Source organism: Salmo salar, chromosome 15 (genome assembly GCF_965601325.2).
Source record: "Salmo salar chromosome 15, fSalSal1, whole genome shotgun sequence".
Taxonomy (NCBI): domain Eukaryota; kingdom Metazoa; phylum Chordata; class Actinopteri; order Salmoniformes; family Salmonidae; genus Salmo; species Salmo salar.
The window spans coordinates 62,061,701-62,085,595 of record NC_138305.1 but is presented as its reverse complement, the minus strand read 5'-3'; the positions used below and the strand labels follow the sequence as shown (position 1 = coordinate 62,085,595).

The following is a 23,895-nucleotide window of genomic DNA, read 5'->3' as shown; positions in this document are numbered from 1 at the left end:
GCGAAGTGGAAACGTCGAGCAGCAACAACGGCTCAGCCGTGAAGTGGTAGGCCACACAAGCTCACAGAACGGGGCCGCCGAGTGCTGAAGCACGTAAAAATCGTCTGTTCTCGGTTGCAACATTCACTACCGAGTTCCAAACTGCCTCTGGAAGCAACGTCAGCACAAGAAATGTTTGTCGGGAGCTTCATGAAATGGGTTTCCATGGCCGAGCAGCCGCACACAAGCCTAAGATCACCAGGCACAATGCCAAACGTCGGCTGGAGTGGTGTAAAGCTCGCCAACATTGGACTCTGGAGCAGTGGAAACGCATTCTCTGGAGTGATGAATCTTAACACTACAGCATACAATGACATTCTAGACGATTCTGCGCTTCCAACTTTGTGGCAACAGTTTGGGGAAGGCCCTTTCCTGTTTCAGCATGACAATGCCCCCGTGCACAAAGCCAGGTCCATACGGAAAATGGTTTGTCGAGATCGGTGTGGAAGAACTAAGACTGACCTACATAGAGCCCTGACCTAAACCCCATCGAACACCTTTGGGATGAATTGGAACGCCGACTGCGAGCCATGCCTTGTGGCCCAACATCAGTGATCAATTGAAGCAAGTCAATAAAAAGTCGCAGCAATGTTCCAACATCTCGTGGAAAGCCTTCCCAAAAGAGTGGAGGCTGTTATTACAGCAAAGGGGGGGACCAACTCCATATTAATGCCCATGATTTTGGAATGAGATGTTCAAAGAGCAGGTGTCCACAAACTTTTGGTCATGTAGTGTATTTTGAAGATATAAGCATTTCCTAGCTAATATACTGCAGTCTGTCTATCCTAGTAGAGTTGTTTTCTGGAGAGATATGTGTTCATAGAGAACACAGAGATAAGACACAATGATATATTTACTTAAAAATAAACAAATATACACTCAGTGGTCAGTGTATTAGGTACCCTACCCCGTTTATGAAAACGGTTCGCTCCAACAGACAGTGAGTCACGTGGCCGTGACATGCTATATAAAGCAGGCAGATAGGCACAGAGGCATTCAGCTACTGTTCGATTGAATGTTCGAATGGGCAAAACAAGTGACCTAAGTGACTTTGAGCGTGGTATGATCGTCGGTGCCAGACGTGCCGGTTCAAGTATCTCAGGAACGTCCGACCTCCTGGGCTTTTCACGCACGACAGTGTTTAGGGTCTACCAAGAATGGCGCGACAAAAAACCCATCAAGTCCACGGCAGTCCTGTGGGCGAAAACAGCTTGTTGATGAGAGGTTGAAGGAGAATGGCAAGAATCGAGCAAGCTAACAGGCAAATAACGGCATGGTACATCAGTGGTATGCAGAACGACATCTCAGATTCACGAACCCTGGACAATTGAGGAGTGGAAAAACATCTCCGGGTACAACAAATCTTGGTGCCTGTTGCGTAATGCTAATGACAGAGTCAGGATTTGGCGTAAGCAGCATGAGTCCATGGCCCCATCCTGCCTGGTGTCAACGGTACAGGCTAGTAGCGGTGGTGTGGGGAAGGTTTTCCTGCCACATGTTAGGTCCTTTGATACCAATTGAGCAACGTTTCCATGCCCTGAAGAAATCAGTCTGTTCTGGAGGAAAAGGGGGGTCCGACCCAGTACTAGATGGGCGTACCTAATAAACTGTCCACTGAGTGTATAAATAAATGGCATAGAAAGATATTCTGGAGCTGCAGAGAAACAAACACAACATAATTACATATTCCTCCAACCTTAATCTGAGGTCACGACAGCAGAGAGAGAGAGAGAGAGGAGGAGACAGAGATAGAGGGACAGAGAGGAAATAATGAAGAGTGGGGGAGATGGAAAAGAGGGGGAGAGTGGGAGACAGTGCATGCATGCGTGGGTGCAAGAGAGAGAGGGATGGATGAGATGTATGGAGGAGGAGAGGTATGCAGATGTATTATAAATAAGCAGGGGGAGCAGGGAGAGAGAAAAATATATAGAGAGAGAAAGAGTAAGATTGAAAATTAAGAGCTTCCTCCACTGAAGGCCTATATGAGTGAGCTCACTGATGATGCGTATTCATCCTACCAAAAATTCCTGTGCAGACAGAGTGGAACAGAGGAGGAGAGGAAGAGAGGAGGGCCGGGTAGAAGTTTTTCATGGGGGATGCAGTTAAGCGTAACACATGACAGCCAGAGAGATGACACTTTCCTCATAAGAGAGGAGAAAGAAGCAAGCAAACAGAGCATCCTGCTAATATCTCCTGCTAAAATAGCCTACCAAAATCTTACATCACAGGCTGCTATGGGCAAGAATATAATTGTATAGACTGATCAGGGCAACACTAAACTACAGCATTACCTGCACCAGAAAATAAAAAATGACCACACACTTACATATATTATCACACACACATCACACATCCGGTTCACAAACAAAAATACTGTACATCAAACATGCACATAGCACATACGCGAAGGCAAGCTTCTCCACCCTCCCCACTCTCTCACACACATTCTCGAAAAAACGAGAGAGCGAGGGAAAGGGGAGGAGACCAACAGAGAGCCCCCCTGCAAAGTAGTCGGAAGAATGATCTGGATGCTTAAGTCCAAGATGGGAACTGAAAGTGATTTAATTGAAAACTCATTCCAGAGATTGCCTGGCAACCAAATCTTTTGGGCCCGAAAAAAAAGGCAGGACTTATGATTGTGCTTTTTAAAATGTTTGTCTTCGACTTTCTCTAAAATGCAGGCAGGCTTCCAAAAAGCATATTATCGAAAAGCACACAGACAGACTAACTCGGGAAAACAGTTGGCTGTACAATGATATCAAACCATGGTAGATAGAAAATAGTAATATATAATTTAATAATATACAGTATAGCATTTAGCAGGCACTTTTATCCAATGTGCATACATTTTTGTATGGGTGGTCCCGTGAATATAGTGAACATTTATCAGACTGAACTCTCTGATTTAAATAAACAATTATGACAATATGCTAAATGTTTCAGGTCTGAGAAAAGTAAATGGTGTCCTCCAAAAGCATACCTTCAAATCTAAAGATTATGCCCTCGGAATGTACCATTTACCGTTTGGGGGGTTGTTCTCTGTCTCAAAAATAAGGACACAACCATATATAGATGGTATTGGAGTAAGAAATCATTTTCTCTAAAATATAAACCTTAATGGCATGCATCATGGAATCACAAGGACTGTTCTATGTTTGGTTAAAGATAAAGCCCATGATGTTTAGCCTGGGATAACCCCTATGACACTTGAGGTTGAACAAGTACCTAAACTCCAGGCACATGATCCTTTGTGTTATCTTTCCAAAGTATGACACTGTCCCTGTCACCACCAATACCACTCACATATTTGACAGATTGACTAGAGTGAAGAAAATAGGGAGACAATAGAGAGAGAAAGAAAGAGAGAGAGGAACGGAGAGAGAGAAGGAAGGAAAACTGGGTCAATTCCTCATCTTGTCAAGTCAGATGAAACTTTAAAAAGCTATTTCGGCCCCTCAAAGTCAACATATCTGCTATTTCATGGGTTCTCATAGTCCTCACGCATAGTGTTGGAAGCCGGAAGGGAGTCTTCTCTTTACATCAAACAAAGTGAACTTGTCAGGAGAGCTACAACTAGGGATGCTTATGGAGATAATACAACCCAGGGATAGCACTCGGTTGGTTCCTGTGGATGTAATCAAATTGCTGTGAGTGGACTCTTCACCTGACAGAACCAATTGAAAGTATGATGGATCTTCTAGACCATTTGTTGTTTTGTACACCCTACACCATAGGGAGTGATTGTGTGTGTGTGTGTGTGTGTGTGTGTGTGTGTGTGTGTGTGTGTGTGTGTGTGTGTGTGTGTGTGTGTGTGTGTGTGTGTGTGTGTGTGTGTGTGTGTGTGTGTGTGTGTGTGTGTGTGTGTGTGTGTGCGTGAGTGAGGCTATGCCAATGGTTAGTGATAGACATAGAATGTTGAAGAAAGACAGAGCACAGGGAGGGAGATAATGAGGAAAAGAGGTAGACTAGGAGAGTACCGAATAGAAAGATCTAGAGAGGAAAATGGAAAAACAGCAAGAGAGAGAGAGCGAGAACAGAGTAGGAGAATGAAAGCCAGAGAGAGATAAAACGAGAGAGGGATAGAGAGAGACAGATATAAAAATGATAGAAAGAGCTAGCAGAAGAAAGAACAAGAAAAAGAGTGAGGCCGCGAGTGAAAGAAGGAAAAAAGGCTGTGAGTGTGGAGGTCTGTGACGTTGGGCCGGGACTGACGTCAAACATGCCCAGTCATACATCACCCTGCCAGGGAGGGGTTGGGACAGAGTCTGCTGGTCTGCTGCCTGCTCCCACAGCTCAGAGAGACAAAGGTTGAGAGAGAGAGGGAGAAAGGGAGATCACAAAAGATAGAGGCAAGGAGGAAAAGAAAGAAAGAAAGAGAGAGAGAGAGAGAGAGAGAGAGAGAGAGAGAGAGAGAGACAGAGAGAGAGAATCTACCAGGGCATATAACCATCTACTGCAACAGTGCACAGCCAGTCTTCCACAGTGAGAAAGAGAAAACGGCTTCTTATCACAGCCCAATGACAGAGAGTGCTATAGGGCACATAATGCCCTCATAAACACACACACACACACACACACACACACACACACACACACAAAACATTTGAGAACCACATTTAATGTGTACAAACTCACGCATAAACATATGCATGCGCGCGCGTACACACACCCACGCACAAACACAAACACGCAAGGTCAAACACACACATTCAGAGCGGTAATTAAATTGTTTAATATAGTCCCAGTATAAATCATTTCCCCTGACACATTTGAGTTATTATGCATGCAAACAATTAAATCCCACGTACAGTAGAGTAAAGTACAGGGCTGCTGGCTGTTTGTTACTGCCACAGTTACACTTAAACCACACTCTCACCTTCACTTTAACAAAGTAACAGTAAACCAGTGTACCACAGCTACACCACCCTCTCACCTTGCGCTGTGCTCATGACAGTGAGTATACCCAGGATCAACAGCTGAAAGCTCCATATATTACACCATCCTCAAACAGATCCATCTATTTGGCAATGGCTATTTGCTGAGATGCACAGTTTAACACCCTGGTAATCCACTACAGCCAAACAATAATGAGGCTGTTTGCCTGTTCCAGACAGCTACGAAAGGGAACCTATGTGTCTGGGGGAGATATTGTTGTAAGAACTGTATCAAATATTTTAATTAGTTTCATATGAAACAATGAGTAATCATAATACTAGTTCAAATGTATAGTTCTATAGTAATTATCACACTGTAAAGTGTTAATAATGCTGACGTTTTACGTGCTCCTTACGTGCTATTTTGTCCATTTTTTCTCATTGTTTGTAACTTTTTTTTGTAACTTATTTTGTACATAATGTTGCTGCTACAGTCTCCTATGACCAAAACATTTATTCTGGACATCAGAACAGCAATTACTCACCTCGAACTATAAAAATATTTTTTCTTTAACAAGTCCGACAAGAAGGATATACTGCTTTGTCAGGAACGGGCCAGAATTCCCGTCATTTGCGTGAAGAAAAGACAGAGAAAAAGGGGGCAGAGGTCGGGCTACCTTCTGAGAATTCGTAGGCGAGTGAGTAAACCCCCACTGCCATCCGTTTTCATGTGTAATCATTGGAAAACAAAATGGATTACCCTACCAACGGGACATTAAAAACTGTAATATCTTATGTTTCACCGAGTCGTGGCTGAACGACGACACGGATAATATAGAGCTGACGGGATTTTCCATGCATCGGCAGGACAGAGAAGCTATTTCTGGTAACATGAGGGGCAGGTGTGTGTGTCTATTTGTCAATAACAGCTGGTGTGCAATGTCTAATATTAAATAAGTCTTGAGGTATTGCTCGCCTGAAGTAGAGTAGAGTTCTCATCTATGTTATTCATAGCTGTCTATTTACCACCACAAACCGATGCTGACACTAAGACCGCACTCAACCAACTCTATAAGGCCATAAGCAAAGAAGAAAATGCTAATCCAGCAGCGGCGCTCCTAGTGGCCGGGGACTTTAATGGAGGCAAACTTAAATCAGTTTTACATCATTTCTACCAGCATGTCACATGTGCAACCAGAGGGAAAAACTCTAAGCCACCTTTACTCCATACACAAAGACACATACAAAGCTCTACCTCACCCTCCATTTGGCAAATTCGATCCTAATTCTAACCTTCTGATTCCTGCTTACAAGCAAAAACTAAAACAAGAAGTACCAGTGACTCGCTCAATACGGAAGTGGTCAAATGACGCGGATGCTAAGCTACAGGACTCTTTTGCTAGCACAGACTGGAATATGTTCTGGGATTCATCCAATGGCATTGAGGAGTATACCACCTCAGTCATCGGCTTCATCAATAAGAGCATCGACGACGTTGTCCCAACAGTGACCATGCGTACATATCCCAAGAAGAAGCCATGGATTACAGGCAACATCCACATCGAGCTAAAGGCTATTGCTGCCTCTTTCAAGGAGCAGGACACTAATCTAGACGCTAACAAGAAATCCTGAACTACGCCCTCAGACGAACCATCAAACAGGCAAAGCATCAATACAGGATTAAGATTGAATCCTACTACACTGGCTCTGACGCTCGTCGGATGTGGCAGGGCTTGAAAACCATTATAAGACTTCAAAGGGAAACCCAGCTGCGAGCTGCCCAGTGATGTGAGCCTATTAGACGAGCTAAATGCCTTTTATGCTCGCTTCGAGGCAAGCAACACTGAAGCATGCATGAGAGCACCAGCTGTTCTGATGACTGTGTGATAATGCTCTCGGTAGCCGATGTGAGCAAGACCTTTAAACAGGTCAACATTCACAAAGCCACAGGGCCAGATGGATTACCAGGACGTGTACTCAAAGCATGCATGGACCAACTGGCAAGTGTATTCACTGACATTTTCAACCTCTCCCTGACCGAGTCTGTAATACCTACATGTTTCAAGCAGACCACCATAGTCCCTGTGCCCAAGTAAGTGAAGGTAACCTGACTAAATGGTTACCGCCCCATAGCACTCACGTCGGTAGCCATGAAGTGCTTTGAAAGGCTGGTCATGGCTCACATCAACAGCCTCATCCCGGATACCTTAGACCCACTCCAATTCGCATACCACCCCAACAGATCCACAGTTGACGCAATCTCAATCGCACTCCACACTGCCCTTTCCCACTTGGACAAAAGGAACCCCTATTTGAGAATGCTGTTCATTGACTACAGCTCAGCGTTCAACACCATAGTTCCCACAAAGCTCATTACAAGGAACCCTGGGACTAAACACCTCCCTCTGCAACTGGATCCTGGACTTCCTGACGGGCCGCCCCGTAAAGGTAGACAACAACACGTCTGCCACGCTCATCCTCAACACTGGGGCCCCTCAGGGGTGTGTTCTTAGTCCCCTCTTGTACTCCCTGTTCACCCACGACAACGTGGCCAAACACAACTCCAACACCATCATTAAGTTTGCTGACGACACAACAGTGGTAGGCCTGATCAGTGCTAAACGTAATTTCCGGTCACAACTTGTAGACTTGTTTACGTGCTGCTGTGCGTTTTGTTGCTAACCTTACTTTGCTACCTGACAACTTTACATGTTGTACTTTTTAATTACAGTTTATATTTTTTGTTTTTCCCTCGCTCAACTTTTTTCATTCAACTTTTTCACTGGACGTGGTTCGTCAGGACCTCCACCAGCCGAAGCTAAGTAGTAACATTAACATGATGCCTTCTAATTGCAGTCGCTTTACGGTGAGGATAGCTGTGCTGCAAGTCCAGCTTCAGATTAAATTGTTAGGCATGGGTAATTTCAGTGTAGGAAAGGATGAAACAGCGTCTGTGCCACCAGTAGGTACAGATAGTAGTATAAATCCCCTCGCACAGTCCCCGCAGCCGGACAACTTTCTCATGGCTTCTGGAAGGAAATGCTATATGAATGCTCAAACGTTGTCGCTCATTCAGCCGACAGAAACTTTCAATCGGTTCTCCCCATTAAGCAGCGAGTCGGAGTCAGAGGCCGAGCCTTCTCCGGTCTCGACTAATCCCGTTACGGGGTCTGAGACGCCGAAGCCTCCCACCATTAGCTCTGACAAATTGAAAACCCTAGTCATTGGCGACTCCATTACCCACAGTATTAGACTTAAAACGAATCATCCAGCAATCATACACTGTTTACCAGGGGGCAGGCCTACCGACGTTAAGGCTAATCTGAAGATGGTGCTGGCTAAAGCTGAAACTGGCGAATGTAGAGAGTATAGCGATATTGTTATCCACGTCGGCACCAGCGATGTTAGGATGAAACAGTCAGAGGTCACCAAGCGCAACATTGCTTCAGCGTGTAAATCAGCTAGAAAGATGTGTCGGCATCGAGTAAATGTCTCTGGCCCCCTCCCAGTTAGGGGGAGTGATGAGCTCTACAGCAGAGTCACACAACTCAATCGCTGGTTGTAAACTGTTTTCTGCCCCTCCCAAAAGATAGAATTTGTAGATAATTGGCCCTCTTTCTGGGACTCACCCACAAACAGGACCAAGCCTGGCCTGTTGAGGAGTGACGGACTCCATCCTAGCTGGAGGGGTGCTGTCATCTTATCTCCGAACATAGACAGGGCTCTAACTCCCCTTGCTCCACAATGAGATATGGTGCAGGCCAGGCAGCAGGCTGTTAGCCAGCCTGCCAGATTAGTGGAGTCTGCCACTAGCACAGTCAGTGTAGTCAGTTCAGCTATCCCCATTGAGACCGTGTCTGTGCCTCGACCTAGGTTGGGCAAAACTAAACATGCCGGTGTTCGCCTTAGCAATCTCACTGGAATAAAGACCTCCTCCATTCCTGCCATTATTGAAAGAGATTGTGATACCTTACATCTCAAAATAGGGCTACTTAATGTTAGAACCCTCACTTCCAAGGCAGTTATAGTCAATGAACTAATCACTGATCATAATCTTGGTGTGATTGGCCTGACTGAAACATGGCTTAAGCCTGATGCATTTACTGTGTTAAATGAGGCCTCACCTCCTGGTTACACTAGTGACCATATCCCCCGCGCATCCCGCGAAGGCGGAGGTGTTGCTAACATTTATGATATCAAATTTCAATTTACAAAAAAAAAAAAAAAAACGTTTTCGTCTTTTGAGCTTCTAGTTATGAAATCTATGCAGCCTACTCAATCACTTTTTATAGCTACTGTTTACAGGCCTCCTAGGCCATATACAGCGTTCCTCACTGAGTTCCCTGAATTCCTATCGGACCTTGTAGTCATGGCAGATAATATTCCCATTTTTGGGTGACTTTAATATTCACATGGAAAAGTCCACAGACCCACTCCAAAAGGCTTTCGGAGCCATCATTTACTCAGTGGGTTTTGTCCAACATGTCCCCGGACCTACTCACTGCCACAGTCATACTCTGGACCTAGTTTTGTCCCGTGGAATAAATGTTGTGGATCTTAATGTTTTTCCTCATAATCCTGGACTATCGGACCACCATTTTATTACGTTTGCAATCGGAAAAAATAATCTGCTCAGACCCCAACCAAGGATCATCAAAAGTCGTGCTATATATTCTCGGACAACCCAAAGATTCCTAGATGCCCTTCCAGACTCCCTCCGCCTACCCTCGGAATACAAAAATCAGTTAACCACCTAACTGAGGAACTCAATTTAACCTTGCAGTACCCTAGATGCAGTCGCACCCTATAAACAAAAAACATTTGTCATAAGAAACTAGCTCACTGGTATACAGAAAATACCCGAAAATTTGAATGGAAATTGCGCCACACCAAACTGGAACTCTTCCGATTAGCTTGGAAAGACAGTACCGTGCAGTATCGAAGAGCCCTCACTGCTGCTCGATCATCCTATTTTTCTTAATTGAGGAAAATAAGAACAATCCAAACTATATGTAGTCCCGTGTAGCTCAGGTAGTAGAGCATGGTGTTTGCAACACCAGGGTTGTGGGTTTGATTCCCACAGGGGACCAGAACGGAGAGAAAATGTATGAAATGTATGCATTCGCTACTGTAAGTCGCTCTGGATAAGAGTGTCTGCTAAATGACTAAAATGTAAAAAAATGTAATATGTAGGATTCTGTCGCAAAGCTAACTAAAAAGGAGCATTCCCCAAGAGAGGATGGCTTTCACTTCAGCGGTGATAAATTCATGAACTTCTTTGAGGATCATGATCATTAGAAAGCAAATTACAGACTCCTCTTTAAATCTGCGTATTCCTCCAAAGCTCAGTTGTCCTGAGTCTGCACAACTCTGCCAGGACCTAGGATCAAGGGAGACACTCAAGTTTCTTAGTACTATATCTCTTGACACATTGATGAAAATAATCATGGCCTCTAAATCTTCAAGATGCATACTGGACCCTATTCCAACTAAACTACTGAAAGAGCTGCTTCCTGTGCTTGGCCCTCCTATGTTGAACATAAAAAACGGCTCTCTATCCACAGGATGTGTACCAAACTCACTAAAAGTGTCAGTAATAAAGCCTCTCTTGAAAAAGCCAAACCTTAATATAGAAAATTCCTCCGAATTTCTTTTGAAAAAGCTGTTGCGCAGCAACTCACTGCTTTCATGAAGACAAACAATGTATACGAAACGCTTCAGTCTGGTTTTAGACCCCATCATAGCACTGAGACTGCACTTTTGAAGGTGGTAAATTACCTTTAAATGGCGTCAGACCGAGGCTCTGCATCTGTCCTTCTGCAGCTAGACCTTAGTGCTGATTTAGATACCATCGATCAACACATTCTTTTGGAGAGATTGGAAACCCAAATTGTTCTACACGGACAAGTTCTGGCTTGGTTTAGATCTTATCTGTCGGCAAGATATCAGTTTGCCTCTGTGGATGGTTTGTACACTGACAAATCAACTATAAATTTCGGTGTTCCTCAAGGTTCTGTTTTAGGACCACTATTGTTTTCACTATATATTTTACCTCTTGGCGATGTCATTCAGAAACACAATGTTAACTTTCATTGCTATGTGGATGACACACAGCTGGTGAAGCCCCAAAATTGCCCTCCCTGGAAGCCTGTGTTTCAGACTAAAGGAAGAGGACGGCTTCAAATGTTCTACTTTTAAACTCAGACAAAACAGACATGCTTGTTCTATGTCCCAAGAAACAAAGGGATCTTCTGTTGAATCTGACAATTAATCTTGATGGTTGTACAGTCGTCTCAAATAAAACTGTGAAGGACCTCTGCGTTACTCTGGACCCTGATCTCTCTTTTGACGAACATATGAAGACTGTTTCAAGGACAGCTTTTTTCCATCTACGTAACATTGCAAAAATCTGAAACTTTCTGTCCAAAAATTAAGCAGAAAAATTAATCCATGCTTTTGTCACTTCTAGGTTAGACTACTGCAATGCTCTACTTTCCGGCTACCCGGATAAAGCACTAAATAAATAGTTAGTGCTAAACACGGCTGCAAGAATCTTGACTAGAACCAAAAAATGTGATCATATTACTCCAGTGCTAGCCTCTCTACACTGGCTTCCTGTTAAGGCAAGGGCTGATTTCAAGGTTTTACTGCTAACCTACAAAGCATTACATGGGCTTGCTCCTATCTTTCCGATTTGGTCCTGCTGTACATACCTACACATACGCTACGGTCACAAGACGCAGGCCTCCTTAGTGTCCCTAGAATTTCTAAGCAAACAGCTGGAGGCAGGGCTATCTCCTATAGAATGGTCTGCCTACCCATGTGAGAGACGCAGACTCGGTCTCAACCTTTAAGTCTTTATTGAAGACTCATCTCTTCAGTAGGTCCTATGATTGAGTGTAGTCTGGCCCAGGAGTGTGAAGGTGAATGGAAAGGCACTGGAGCAACGAACCGCCCTTGCTGTCTCTGCTTGGCCGGATCCCCCCTCTCCACTGGGATTCTCTGCCTCTAACCCTATTACAGGGGCTGAGTCACTGGCTTACTGGTGCTCTTCCATGCTGTCCCTAGGAGGGGTGCGTCACTTGAGTGGGTTGAGTCACTGACGTGATCTTCCTCTCCGGGTTGGCGCCCCCTTTGGGTTGTGCCGTGGCGGAGATCTTTGTGGGCTATACTCGGCCTTGTCTCAGGATGGTAAGTTGGTGGTTGAAGATATTCCTCTAGTGGTGTGGGGGCTGTGCTTTAGAAAAGTGGGTGGGGTTATATCCTGCCTGTTTAGCCCTGTCCGGGGGTATCGTCAGATGGGGCCACAGTGTCTCCCGACCCCTCCTGTCTCAGCCTCCGGTATTTATGCTGCAGTAGTTTGTGTCGGGGGGCTAGGGTCAGTCTGTTATACGTGGAGTATTTCTCCTGTCTTATCTGGTGTCCTGTGTGAATTTAAGTATGCTCTCTCTAATTCTCTCTCTCTTTCTCTCTCTTTCTTTCTCTCTTTCTCTCTTTCTCTTTTCTTTCTTTCTTTCATTCTCTTCTCTCGGAGGACCTGAGCCCTAGGACCATGCCTCAGGACTACCTGGCCTGATGACTTCTTGCTGTCCCCAGTCCACCTGGCCGTGCTGCTGCTCCAGTTTCAAATGTTCTGCCTGCAGCTATGGAACCCTGACCTTTTCAACTCTCTAGAGACAGCAGGAGCAGTAGAGATACTCTGAATGATCGGCTATGAAAAGCCAACTGACATTTACTTCTGAGGTGCTGACCTGTTGCACCCTCGACAACCACTGTGATTATTATTATTTGACCCTGCTGGTCATCTATGAACATTGTAACATCTTGGCCATGTTCTTTTATAATCTCCACCCGGCACAGCCAGAATAGGACTGGCCACCCCTCATAGCCTGGTTCCTCTCTAGGTTTCTTCCTAGGTTCTGGCCTTTCTAGGAAGTTTTTCGTAGCCACCATGCTTCTACACCTGCATTGCTTGCTGTTTGGGGTTTTAGGCTGGGTTTCTGTACAGCACTTTGTGACATCAGCTGATGTAAGAAGGGCTTTATAAATAAATGTGATTAATTGATTGATCACCGACAATGATGAGTCTGATCGTGGACTACAGGAAAAGGCGGGCCAAACAGGCCCCCATTAACATCGCTGTAGTGGAGCGGGTCGAGAGTTTCAAGTTCCTTGGTGTCCACATCACCAACTATCATGGTCTAAACACACTAAGGCAGTTGTGAAGAGGGCACGACAACACCTCTTCCCCCTCAGGTGACTGAAAAGATTTGGCATGGGTCCCCGGATCCTCAAAAGGTTTTGCACCATTGAGGGCATCCTGACCGGTTGCATCACCGCATGGCAACTGCTCTGCATCTGACCGCTACAGAGGGTAGTGCATACGGCAAAGTACATCACTGGGGCCAAGCTTCCTGCCATCCAGGACCTATATACTAGGCGGTGTCAGAGGAAAGACCAAAAAATTGTCAAAGACTCCAGTCACCCAAGTTATAGACTGTTCTCTCTGCTACCGCACGGCAAGCGCTACCGGAGCGCCAAGTCTAGGACCAAAAGGCTCCTTAACAGCTTCTACCCCCCAAGACATGATACAGCTGAACAATTAATCACCCAGACTATTTACATTGACACCCCCCCCCCCATTTGTTTTATACACTGCTGCTACTCGCTGTTTATTATCTATGCATAGTAACTTCACCCCTAACTACAAATTACCTCGACATTGACTCAGCACCGGTACCCCCTTTATATAGCCTCGTTATTTTATTTTATTGTGTTACTTTAGGGCAGCGATTACAGCCTTGAGTCTTCTTGGGTATGATGCTACATGCTTGGCACACCTGTATATGGGGTGTTTCTCCCATTCTTCTCTGCAGATCCTCTCAAGCTCTGTCAGGTTGAATGGGGAGAGTCCCTGCACAGCTATTTTCACGTCTCTCCAGAGATGTTCGATTGTGTTCAAGTCCGGGCTCTATGGTGGAACAAGCTCCCTCACAACGCCAGGACAACGGAGTCAATCACCACCTTCCGGAGACACCTGAAACCCCACCTCTTTAAGGAATACCTAGGATAGGATAAAGTAATCCTTATACCCCCCCCTAAAAGATTTAGATGCACTATTGTAAAGTGGTTGTTCCACTGGATATCATAAGGTGAATGCACCAATTTGTAAGTCGCTCTGGATAAGAGCGTCTGCTAAATGACTTAAATGTAAATGGCAGGGCCACTCAAGGACATTCAGAGACTTGTCCCGAAGCCACTCCTGCGTTGTCTTGGCTGTGTGCTTAGGGTCCTTGTGCTGTTGGAAGGTGAATCTTCGCTCCAGTTTTGGGTCCCGTGCGCTCTGGAACAGGTTTTTATCAAGGATCCCTCTGTACTTTACTCCGTTCATCTTTCCCTCGATCCTGACTAGTCTCCCAGTCCCTGCCAGTCCCCACAGCATGATGCTGCCACCACCATGCTTCACCATAGGGAAGGTGCCAGGTTTCCTCCAGATTTGACGCTTGGCATCCAGGCTAAAGAGTGTAATCTTGGTTTCATCAGACCAGAGAATCTTGTTTCTCATGGACTGAGAGTCCTTTAGGTGCCTTTTGGCCAACTCCAAGCGGGTTGTCATGTTCCTTGTACTGAGGAGAGGCTTCCGTCTGGCCACTCTACCATAAAGGCCTGATTGGTGGAGTGCTGCAGAGATATCTGTTCTTCTAGAAGGTTCTCCCATCTCCACAGGAATTCTGGAGCGCTGTCAGAGTGACCACCGGGCTCTAGGAAGAGTCTTGGTGGTTCCAAACTTCATCCATTTGTTCTTAGGGACCTTCAATGCTGCAGAAACATTTATTTACCCTTCCCCAGATCTATGCCTCGACACAATCCTTTTCTTGGGGGGCACTACGGACAATTTCCTCTACCTCATGGCTTGGTTTTTTTCTCTGACATGCATTGTCAACTGTGGGACCTTATATAGACAGGTGTGTGCCTTTCGAAATCATGTCCAATCAATTGAATTTACCACAGGTGGACTCCAATCAAGTTGTAGAAACATCTAAGAATTATCAATGGAAATAGGTACACCTGAGCTCAATATCAAGTCTCATAGCAAAGGGTCTGAATACGTATGTAAATAAGGTATTTCTGGAGTTTTTTTTAATATAAATTTGCACAAATTTCAAAAAACCTGTTTTGAACTCATCATTATGGGGTATTATGTGTAGATTGATGAGGAACATTTTTTATTTAATATATTTTAGAATAAGGCTGTAACATAACAAAATGTGGAACAAGGGAAGGGGTCTGAATACTGTAATGTAATGTCTCACTCCCAAATCCATCCCTATCTCCTACGGTCCTTGCTATCTGATATTCTTGTGACGTCCCTACCCCATTGAAGTTTACATTTTAAAATGGTTAAGGTAATGGTTAGGGTTAGGTAGGGGTTATGGTTAGGGTTGGGATTAAGTTTAGGGTTAGGGTTTAGGGTAGGGAGGTCCCATGGATACCACTAAGCGTCCCCTACCTTATAGGCCCTTACTGGCTCCCTTTACAGTCCTGGAAGCTGTGGACAGCCATAGGCAATATGGTTACACGCAGTAGATCAACAATGATCTAGCGGTATGGGCTAGGGATTGGTTTGGGATGTGGCCAGGTGTAGCCAGCACACATGCATGGTGCGCAGTAATAAGTCTCCCCACTGCAGCAGCATCGCAGTGTATTTGGTTCCTGGCAAGTAGTAGAGTGTTAATAACCTCAACATTTGTCTAATTTTAGTGGGACAATCCAGCTTGCAGTTACAGCAGGCCTGCTTTGGGAGGAATAAAACATTGATAAAGTGAGATGGATAGAGAGAAAGGGAGAGAGAGAGAGAGATGGAGAGCAGGCGAGAACAAGAGAAAGAAGAGAAAAGGGTGAAAAGGCGAATCAGCAGAATCTCTTATGGCTGAACCCGTCAAAAATAAAGTGTGATGCATAGAAATAAGGCGGGGAAAAAAGAGAGAAAAGGAAAGGGGGAGAAATAGAGACAAAGACAGAGTAAAATATGGAGGACATCCAGTTGGTCCACTCTAGATTCATTGGAGGGTTTAGGTAACATCCATTAAAAGCCCATTACAGTCAGAATTCTGTTCTTCCTGTGTTGTGTATCACATTTTACAACAGCTAATGAAACTAACACTTTAAAAGTGCGAACAAATGTGGTTAGTGTTATTTCCTGATAGTTGCTGCTTGAAAATACAATATACACAGCACCTTCTAATCAGCAGGTGTTGCATAGGTGGAGGTTCGGCTTGCCTAGTGGTAAATTAGTTAATAGACCAATAACAAAGAGAGTTCCAAACCTCTTTTTCTTGGAAAACTATTACAATAAGGTATTTCATTTTTACCCAGAAATGTGTTGATATTAATATAAAAACGGCTGCATTGGGCCTTTAACCATAGGATGAGGCTTGGCACTTTATACAATGTACCAGGGCGGTACCATCCACAGTGGTACACTCAGACCCTTCTGACCAATAAGAGCATGATTTCAAAACCTGTTCAAATATCACACCGTCACTATAAAACCTGTCCCTTTGTGTTTTAAAGCTCTGCTGTTATCCTAAGCTTGGTAGGGTTAGTCTGCACTTACAATTTTACCAGTCGAATCCCTAGACAGTACATTATGTTATGGTATAGTACACCTATGTGTTGTGGTATGGTCACTATGGTTGCCACTAATAGGTAATGAAAGCTAATAGCTATCGATAACGTTTTAGCTAGTTCCTCTTTCTATACTGTACACTATAGCAGTAATGCCTCTGCACACATACCTATAGTAGAGCAACCTGATCCTCTGCAGTCTCCCCTACACGCTCACTCTCTGCCTCCCTCAGCTGCTCTCATTGGATTTCCCATATTGAATGGACTCACTTTGAACAAATAAACACAGCCAATCAGAAATCCGACCAGGCCAGCTTTCAGATGGAATAAAGTGATATGATACCGACCTATCCAGCTCTAAAGGCTGGAGGGACCAGCAGAGGAGTGCACTCGAAACTCTTCTGAACATTGGATCGATTCCAATATTCAAACACACTGGAGAGGGGACAAGTGTGAACTGACAGTCCCAACAAAATGCATACTGCATTGAGATGCAACCCTCATATATCCTATCCATTGCTATTCTGTCTGATGGAAAGAGAAAGAGGAGGGTGGGATGGTGGCTTGACAGAACAAGAGAGAGCTAGAAAGGGAGTTAAAGAGAAAAACAGACAGAGAGGTAAAACAATACAGAAAAGACAGAAAGAGAAAAGGAGAGAGGCAAGAAGAGAGGGATACAAAGGAAGATACAGGCCTCTGTTTGACTAAATGAATGTGACTGGCTCCCTGCCTGGCTGCTAAATAATGGATGTGGCAAATGGGGAAACAGCACATGCATTCAGCTGGATTAATATTTAACACTTTTAAACAGGAGGAGGAGGAGAAAGAGGAGGAGGGAGAGGAAAGCCTTTTACTAGGGCTGGATGATGTTTAAAATCAGGGGGGTGCACGAGACAACCTCCTCCTACTCTAACCATTTCCTCCATAATCCCATTCAGAATATCAGCTAAAACAAGATGCAGTGAGTGTAGTGAGTAGTTCAGGACACTGTCCCTATAGCTTGCCATATCACACCACTGTCCCCCAAAAGACAGGGGACAGTGAAAGAAAGAGAAAGGTTGCTGGCATATGAAGTAGTAAGTCAACCACAAAGAGCCGACAGCAGGTCCGTGCCTTCTCTCTCCTCCTCTCATCCCTCTCTCCCTTCCCTCTCTCTGGCCTCAGTATCAAACGCTTCCTTCCACAGGTAGCGCCATAGGAGGGGACGGCCGCTGACCCATAATCCCTTTCAGTGCTCCGTCCAACATAAGGACAGACAGACAGCGAGAGAGAGAGAGAGAGAGAGAGAGAGAGAGAGAGAGAGAGAGAGAGAGAGAGAGAGAGAGAGAGAGAGAGAGAGAGAGAGAGAGAGAGCACCTGGCTGTGGGGAGCTAGGGGCAGCATGACTAAGCTAGCAACTAGCGCCAGACCTGCTACAGCAACACCTCACCGAGACGAGGTGAGAAACGCTTCAGAAATGTTCTATTAACACCACGAATGCTATAACAATTATTCATAAATGCTTTCCGAACACTCTATAAATGCTCTGCAAATGCTCAAGGGACAAGTTTACACTTTTGGTACTATTCCATTCGCTCCATTGTACCAGGCAATTCAACGCTCATCCCCTTATAAAAGCATCCAACAAAGAGACATATAGATAGAATACAAAGACCACAGCTGTCTACCACTGCACAGTGATACTTATCCGCCACTTAATAGAGTGAGCAATCAACATGTGTGTGTTTGTGCGTGAGAAAGTATGTTTGTTTTATCAGACAAGTACACCTTGAAACCCCTTAGTAACACAGGAAGGGGTTGTTCTCCCCTCTGCTCTCTCTAATCCCCCCCACCCAACCACCCCCTCACACACATGCCCATGCACAACTTCCAACCCAGCAGACCAAATGTTGCACAACAGGCAGACAATTCTCAGAAGCCCTGCCTTTCATACTAACATACACGCACACATCTTCCCTAAAACAACCCCCTCCCTTCTTCCCTTGGTTCCCTTGTATGTGTATGTCCAGGCTGGTCACTAAAAATAGAAGAGGAATTGGGACGTTTGAAAAGGTCCTGAGTACATCAATATATGCCTTCCTCGGGGCTCACAAAAAAAAACTTGAGGATCTGAGCTGGAGCACGCTGCTTAAATCACTACGCGACGGCACTTCACAATGCTCTAGTAAGCCGTCAGAATACCATGAATACTGATGATACCTAGCATGTCCTCTTTCATTATTTGTTTTAAGCCTTCCCCAAACCATCGCCCTAACCTTAACCACTCAGAACTAATGCCTAAACATTTAACCTTTGAGTTCTTTCTGTTTAAACACTGTAACCAGGTGGAATTAACGCATAAAAAATCATCCAGAATACATCGAATTTCGAAGGGAAACTATGAGATCTTGTTGGTGTCAGAGGATGTGATGTGAGTGGAGCAGACACTAAGAACCGGAAAGAGAAGAGAGAGAGAGAGTGTGTGTTTATATGTTTGTGTGGCTGTGTGTGTGTGTGTGTGTGTGTGTGTGTGGGTGAGTGTTGATTAACTCAGGTGATGCATTAGATTGATTTAAGCGATTCAGTACTTTAGAGAGGAAGTCATTCTCCCTGAATGGGGGAATAATAGAGAGCACACATACCTAGAGACAAGTGCACACGCATACATACACACTTACATAGACACAAATCCTCGGAAGTTTCCATTAACCTGTTGGGGCTAGGGGGCAGTATTTTCACGGCTGGATAAAAAAACGTACCCGATTTAATCTGGTTACTAATCCTACCCAGTAACTAGAATATGCATATACTTATTATATATGGATAGAAAACACCCTAAAGTTTCTAAAACTGTTTGAATGGTGTCTGTGAGTATAACAGAACTAATTTGGCAGGCAAAACCCTGAGACATTTTCTGACAGGAAGTGGATGCCTGATGTGTTGAATTACCTTTAAGCCTATGCCATTGAAACACACAGGGGTTGATTAATGTTTTGGCACTTCCTATTGCTTCCACTAGATGTCACCAGCCTTTACAAAGTGTTTTGAGTCTTTTACTGTGAGATCTGACCGAACAAGAGCCATGGAACGGTGATGGCCGATTAGACTCTGGCGCGCGAGTTCATGTTGGGTACCCTCGTTCCAATACGTTATAAAAGAGAATGCATTCGTCCACCTTGAATATTATTCATGTTCTGGTTAAAAAAGGCCCTAATGATTTATGCTATACAACGTTTGACATGTTTGAACGAACGTAAATATATTTTTTCCCCTCGTTCATGAAGTGAAGTCCGGTGGGCTGAGATCATGTGCTAACAAGACGGAGATTTTTGGACATAAATGATGAGCTTTTTTGAACAAAACTACATTCGTTATGGACCTGTGATACCTGGAAGTGACATCTGATGAAGAGAATCAAAGGTAATGGATTATTTACATAGTATTTTCGATTTTAGATCTCCCCAACATGGCGGCTAGTCTGTATCGCAACGCGTATTTTTCTGGGCGCAGTGCTCAGATTATTGCAAAGTGTGATTTCCCAGTAAGGTTATTTTTAAATCTGGCAAGTTGATTGCGTTCAAGAGATGTAAATCTATAATTCTTTAAATGACAATATAATATTTTACCAATGTTTTCTAATTTTAATTATTTAATTTGTGGTGCTGACTTGACTGCCGGTTATTGGAGGGAAACGATTTCCTCAACATCAATGCCATAGTAAAACGCTGTTTTTGGATATAAATATGAACTTGATAGAACTAAAAATGCATGCATTGTCTAACATAATGTCCTAGGAGTGTCATCTGATGGAGATTGTAAAGGGTTAGTGCATCATTTTAGCTGGTTTTATGGTTTTGGTGACCCTGTCTTTGAATTGACAAAACATTACACACAACTCTTGTAAATGTACTGTCCTAACATACTCTAAATTTATGCTTTCGCTGTAAAACCTTTTTGAAATCGTAAAACGTGGTTAGATTAAGGAGATGTTTATCTTTCAAAGGGTGTAAAATAGTTGTATGTTTGAAAAATTGGAATTTTGACATTTATTTGGATTCAAATTTGCCGCTCTTGAAATGCACCTGCTGTTGATGGAGTGCACCACGGGTGGCACGCTAGCGTCCCACCTAGCCCATAGAGGTTAAACGAGAGCAACAGTATAACACGCATGTCCATCTGTCATCCACAAGTATATGTGGTGTGTGTGGGTGTGGGTGTGTGTGGGTGTGCGTGTGGGTGTGCGTGTGGGTGTGGGTGTGGGGGCGTGTGTGTAGCTTAGATCATTTACATACAGTGTGTAGACTATATGATCTGTCTGCTATGAGACATTAGATCACATGGAATTAGAGACAGGGTCTTAGTTAATACTTGTACCGTATCAGTATGACACACACGACATACGCAAGAGGGGAGGAGGGAGAGAGTGGAGTAGAGGACAAGAGAGCAGGATAGATAGAGCACAAAAAACAAACAGAGTAAAAGAGATCGAGGAAGAGAGAGGAAGGTAAGAAAGATAAGAGATATAGTAAAATGGGGCCAGATGGAGAGAAAGGAAATAAAAAGAGTGTCTAGTGTTGTGAGTGTCGTGATGTCAGATGTGGAAAAGCATAGAAGCAAAACCCCACCCAAATCCCCATGCATTGCCACAGTCACTACCATGCAGTACTAACACAGATACTTCACTAACATGGGGCACAAAGACCCTAGACATTACACATGCACTGTACACAAACAGAGATATGGCCACACCCCTCCTAGACAACCCCACGAAGACACCCCTGGCCCTGCCACACACAGCATCATCGAGGGGAGTAGTAAGCACATCCTTCATTGTGGTTATATAAGACAAGAGGATTGCTCTTGTCTTGTTCCTCTGTCTGTCTGTCTGTCTGTCTGTCTGTCTGTCTGTCTGTCTGTCTGTCTGTCTGTCTGTCTGTCTGTCTGTCTGTCTGTCTGTCTGTCTGTCTGTCTGTCTGTCTGTCTGTCTGTCTGTCTGTCTGTCTGTCTGTCTGTCTGTCTGTCTGTCTGTCTGTCTGTCTGTCTGTCTGTGTGTTTGTGTGTGTCTGTGTGTCGAGTGCCTATAAGGCATGGGTAAATCAGCCCCTCTCTGACAGGCCAGCGCCCAATGCTCAGCACACAGACCTACAGTAACCACCGCTAAATCCTTCTGTTACTAATCCCCCCTCCCTCTTTCTCTCTCTTCATCACTCTCTCTCCCTGTTTTGTCAGCCATCTGACCCTGTCATAGAGCTACCACTTCTTCCCAAGTCAAGTCTGCCACGAGGGATTACTACACACATTCATGTGTGTGTGTGTGTGCTTGCGTGCATTCGTGAGTGAGTGCGTGCATGTATGAATACAGTATTTAGTCTGAGTGTCTGAACGTGTGCCCATGCCCTCCACCTCTGCCCTCCCTCCCTGCTCAATCCCACAATCCTCCTTCCTTCTTCTACCCTGGCTTGCACGTAGAAAACTCCATCCTGACAGTTTGATTGGCCAGCTGTCGTAGGGGGAGGCGGAGTGACAGGGGGACAAAACTCTCCACTTTGCTGTTCCCGTAGGAACAGAGATGCCTGTGGGAGGGAGCGGTCCAGAGGTAGCAGCTTATTCTACATGATTCACAGAGTGTGCCCACTGCCGAAGCCTTCAAATCACATCAGCCACCACATCACTGTTACCAGAGTGGTAGGCAGGGGCACGGATATGTACGCTACACCGGAGAAGAGGAAGCTGTCTGAGGGAGAGTACAAAACAAACAACATGTTCACTTCCACATCACTTATTCAAAGATGGACTAGTTAATAACAAAGGACTAGACACACCCACTTTGAGGATAGTGGACTATCCTATAGACAAACTGTTTAGTACACATTGGGTCAGTGAGTTAAGCATACATTCAAAGAAATACAGTGAGGGAAAAAAGTATTTGGTCCCCTGCTGATTTTGAATGTTTGCCAACTAACAAAGAAATGATCAGTCTATAATTGTAATGGTAGGTTTATTTGAACAGTAAGAGACAGAATAACAACAAAAAAATCCAGAAAAACGCATGTCAAAAATGTTAAAAAAGGATTTGCATTTTAATGAGGGAAATAAGTATTTGACCCCTCTGCAAAACATGACTTAGTACTTGGTGGCAAAACCTTTGTTGGCAATCACAGAGGTCAGACGTTTCTTGTAGTTGGCCACCAGGTTTGCACACACCTCAGGTGGGATTTTGTCCCACTCCTCTTTGCAGATCTTCTCCAAGTCATTAAGGTTTCGAGGCTGACGTTTGGCAACTCGAACCTTCCGCTCCCTCCACAGATTTTCTATGGCATTAAGGTCTGGAGACTGGCTAGGCCACTCCAGGACCTTAATGTGCTTCTTCTTGAGCCACTCCTTTGTTGCCTTGGCCGTGTGTTTGGGGTCATTGTCATGCTGGAATACCCATCCACGACCCATTTTCAATGCCCTGGCTGAGGGAAAGAGGTTCTCACCCAAGATTTGACGGTACATGGCCCCGTCCATCGTCCCTTTGATGCGGTGAAGTTGTCCTGTCCCTTTAGCAAAAAAACACCCCCAAAGCATAATGTTTCCACCTCCATGTTTAACGGTGGGGATGGTGTTCTTGGGGTCATAGGCAGCATTCCTCCTCCTCCAAACACGGCGAGTTGAGTTGATGCCAAAGAGCTCCATTTTGGTCTCATCTGACCACAACACTTTCACCCTGTTGTCCTCTGAATCCTTTAGATGTTCATTGGCAAACTTCAGACGGGCATGTATATGTGTATATTGTTATTCTGTCTCTCACTCTTCAAATAAACCTACCATTAAAATTACAGACTGATAATTTCTTCGTCAGTGGGCAAACGTACAAAATCAGCAGGGGATGAAATACTTTTTTCCCTCACTGTATATACATCAACACAGCAGGTTGTAGGATCATATGTCTGTACACACAGGGTGGTCAGGTCACACATGGTGAATCGCCAGGCACACACTCCCAGGGCTAGATTCCTGCCAGGTGGCGTGTAGGTGCAGCAGACAGGAGCGGGTGAACAGAAGTCATTCTATTCTAAAAAGAGCGAGCTCCTTGGGTAAGAGATCAAAAAGCACTGAAAGAGAATTTAACATCACTAGTGTAGTAACATTCTTAAACATAATTGAGCTATTTCTTTTTTCTTCTGTCTCTGACACACACACGCACGCACACGCACGCATGCACGCGCACACGCACGCACGCACGCACGCACGCACGCACGCATGCACACACACACACACACACACACACACACACACACACACACACAGCACAGACCCCTACAATGGCCTTCCCCATTAAAAATGCATAGCACTGCAGCAACAGTTTCTAAATATGAACACCAGAGCCCAG

General features: G+C 44.6%; 1 protein-coding gene across 1 annotated transcript in view; it reads right to left on the bottom strand.

Moving 5' to 3' along the window:
* Window positions 1-23,895, bottom strand: part of stxbp5a (syntaxin binding protein 5a (tomosyn)) — a 192,661-nt gene that overhangs the window by 127,712 nt on the left and 41,054 nt on the right. The gene's annotated exons all lie outside the window — the stretch shown is intronic.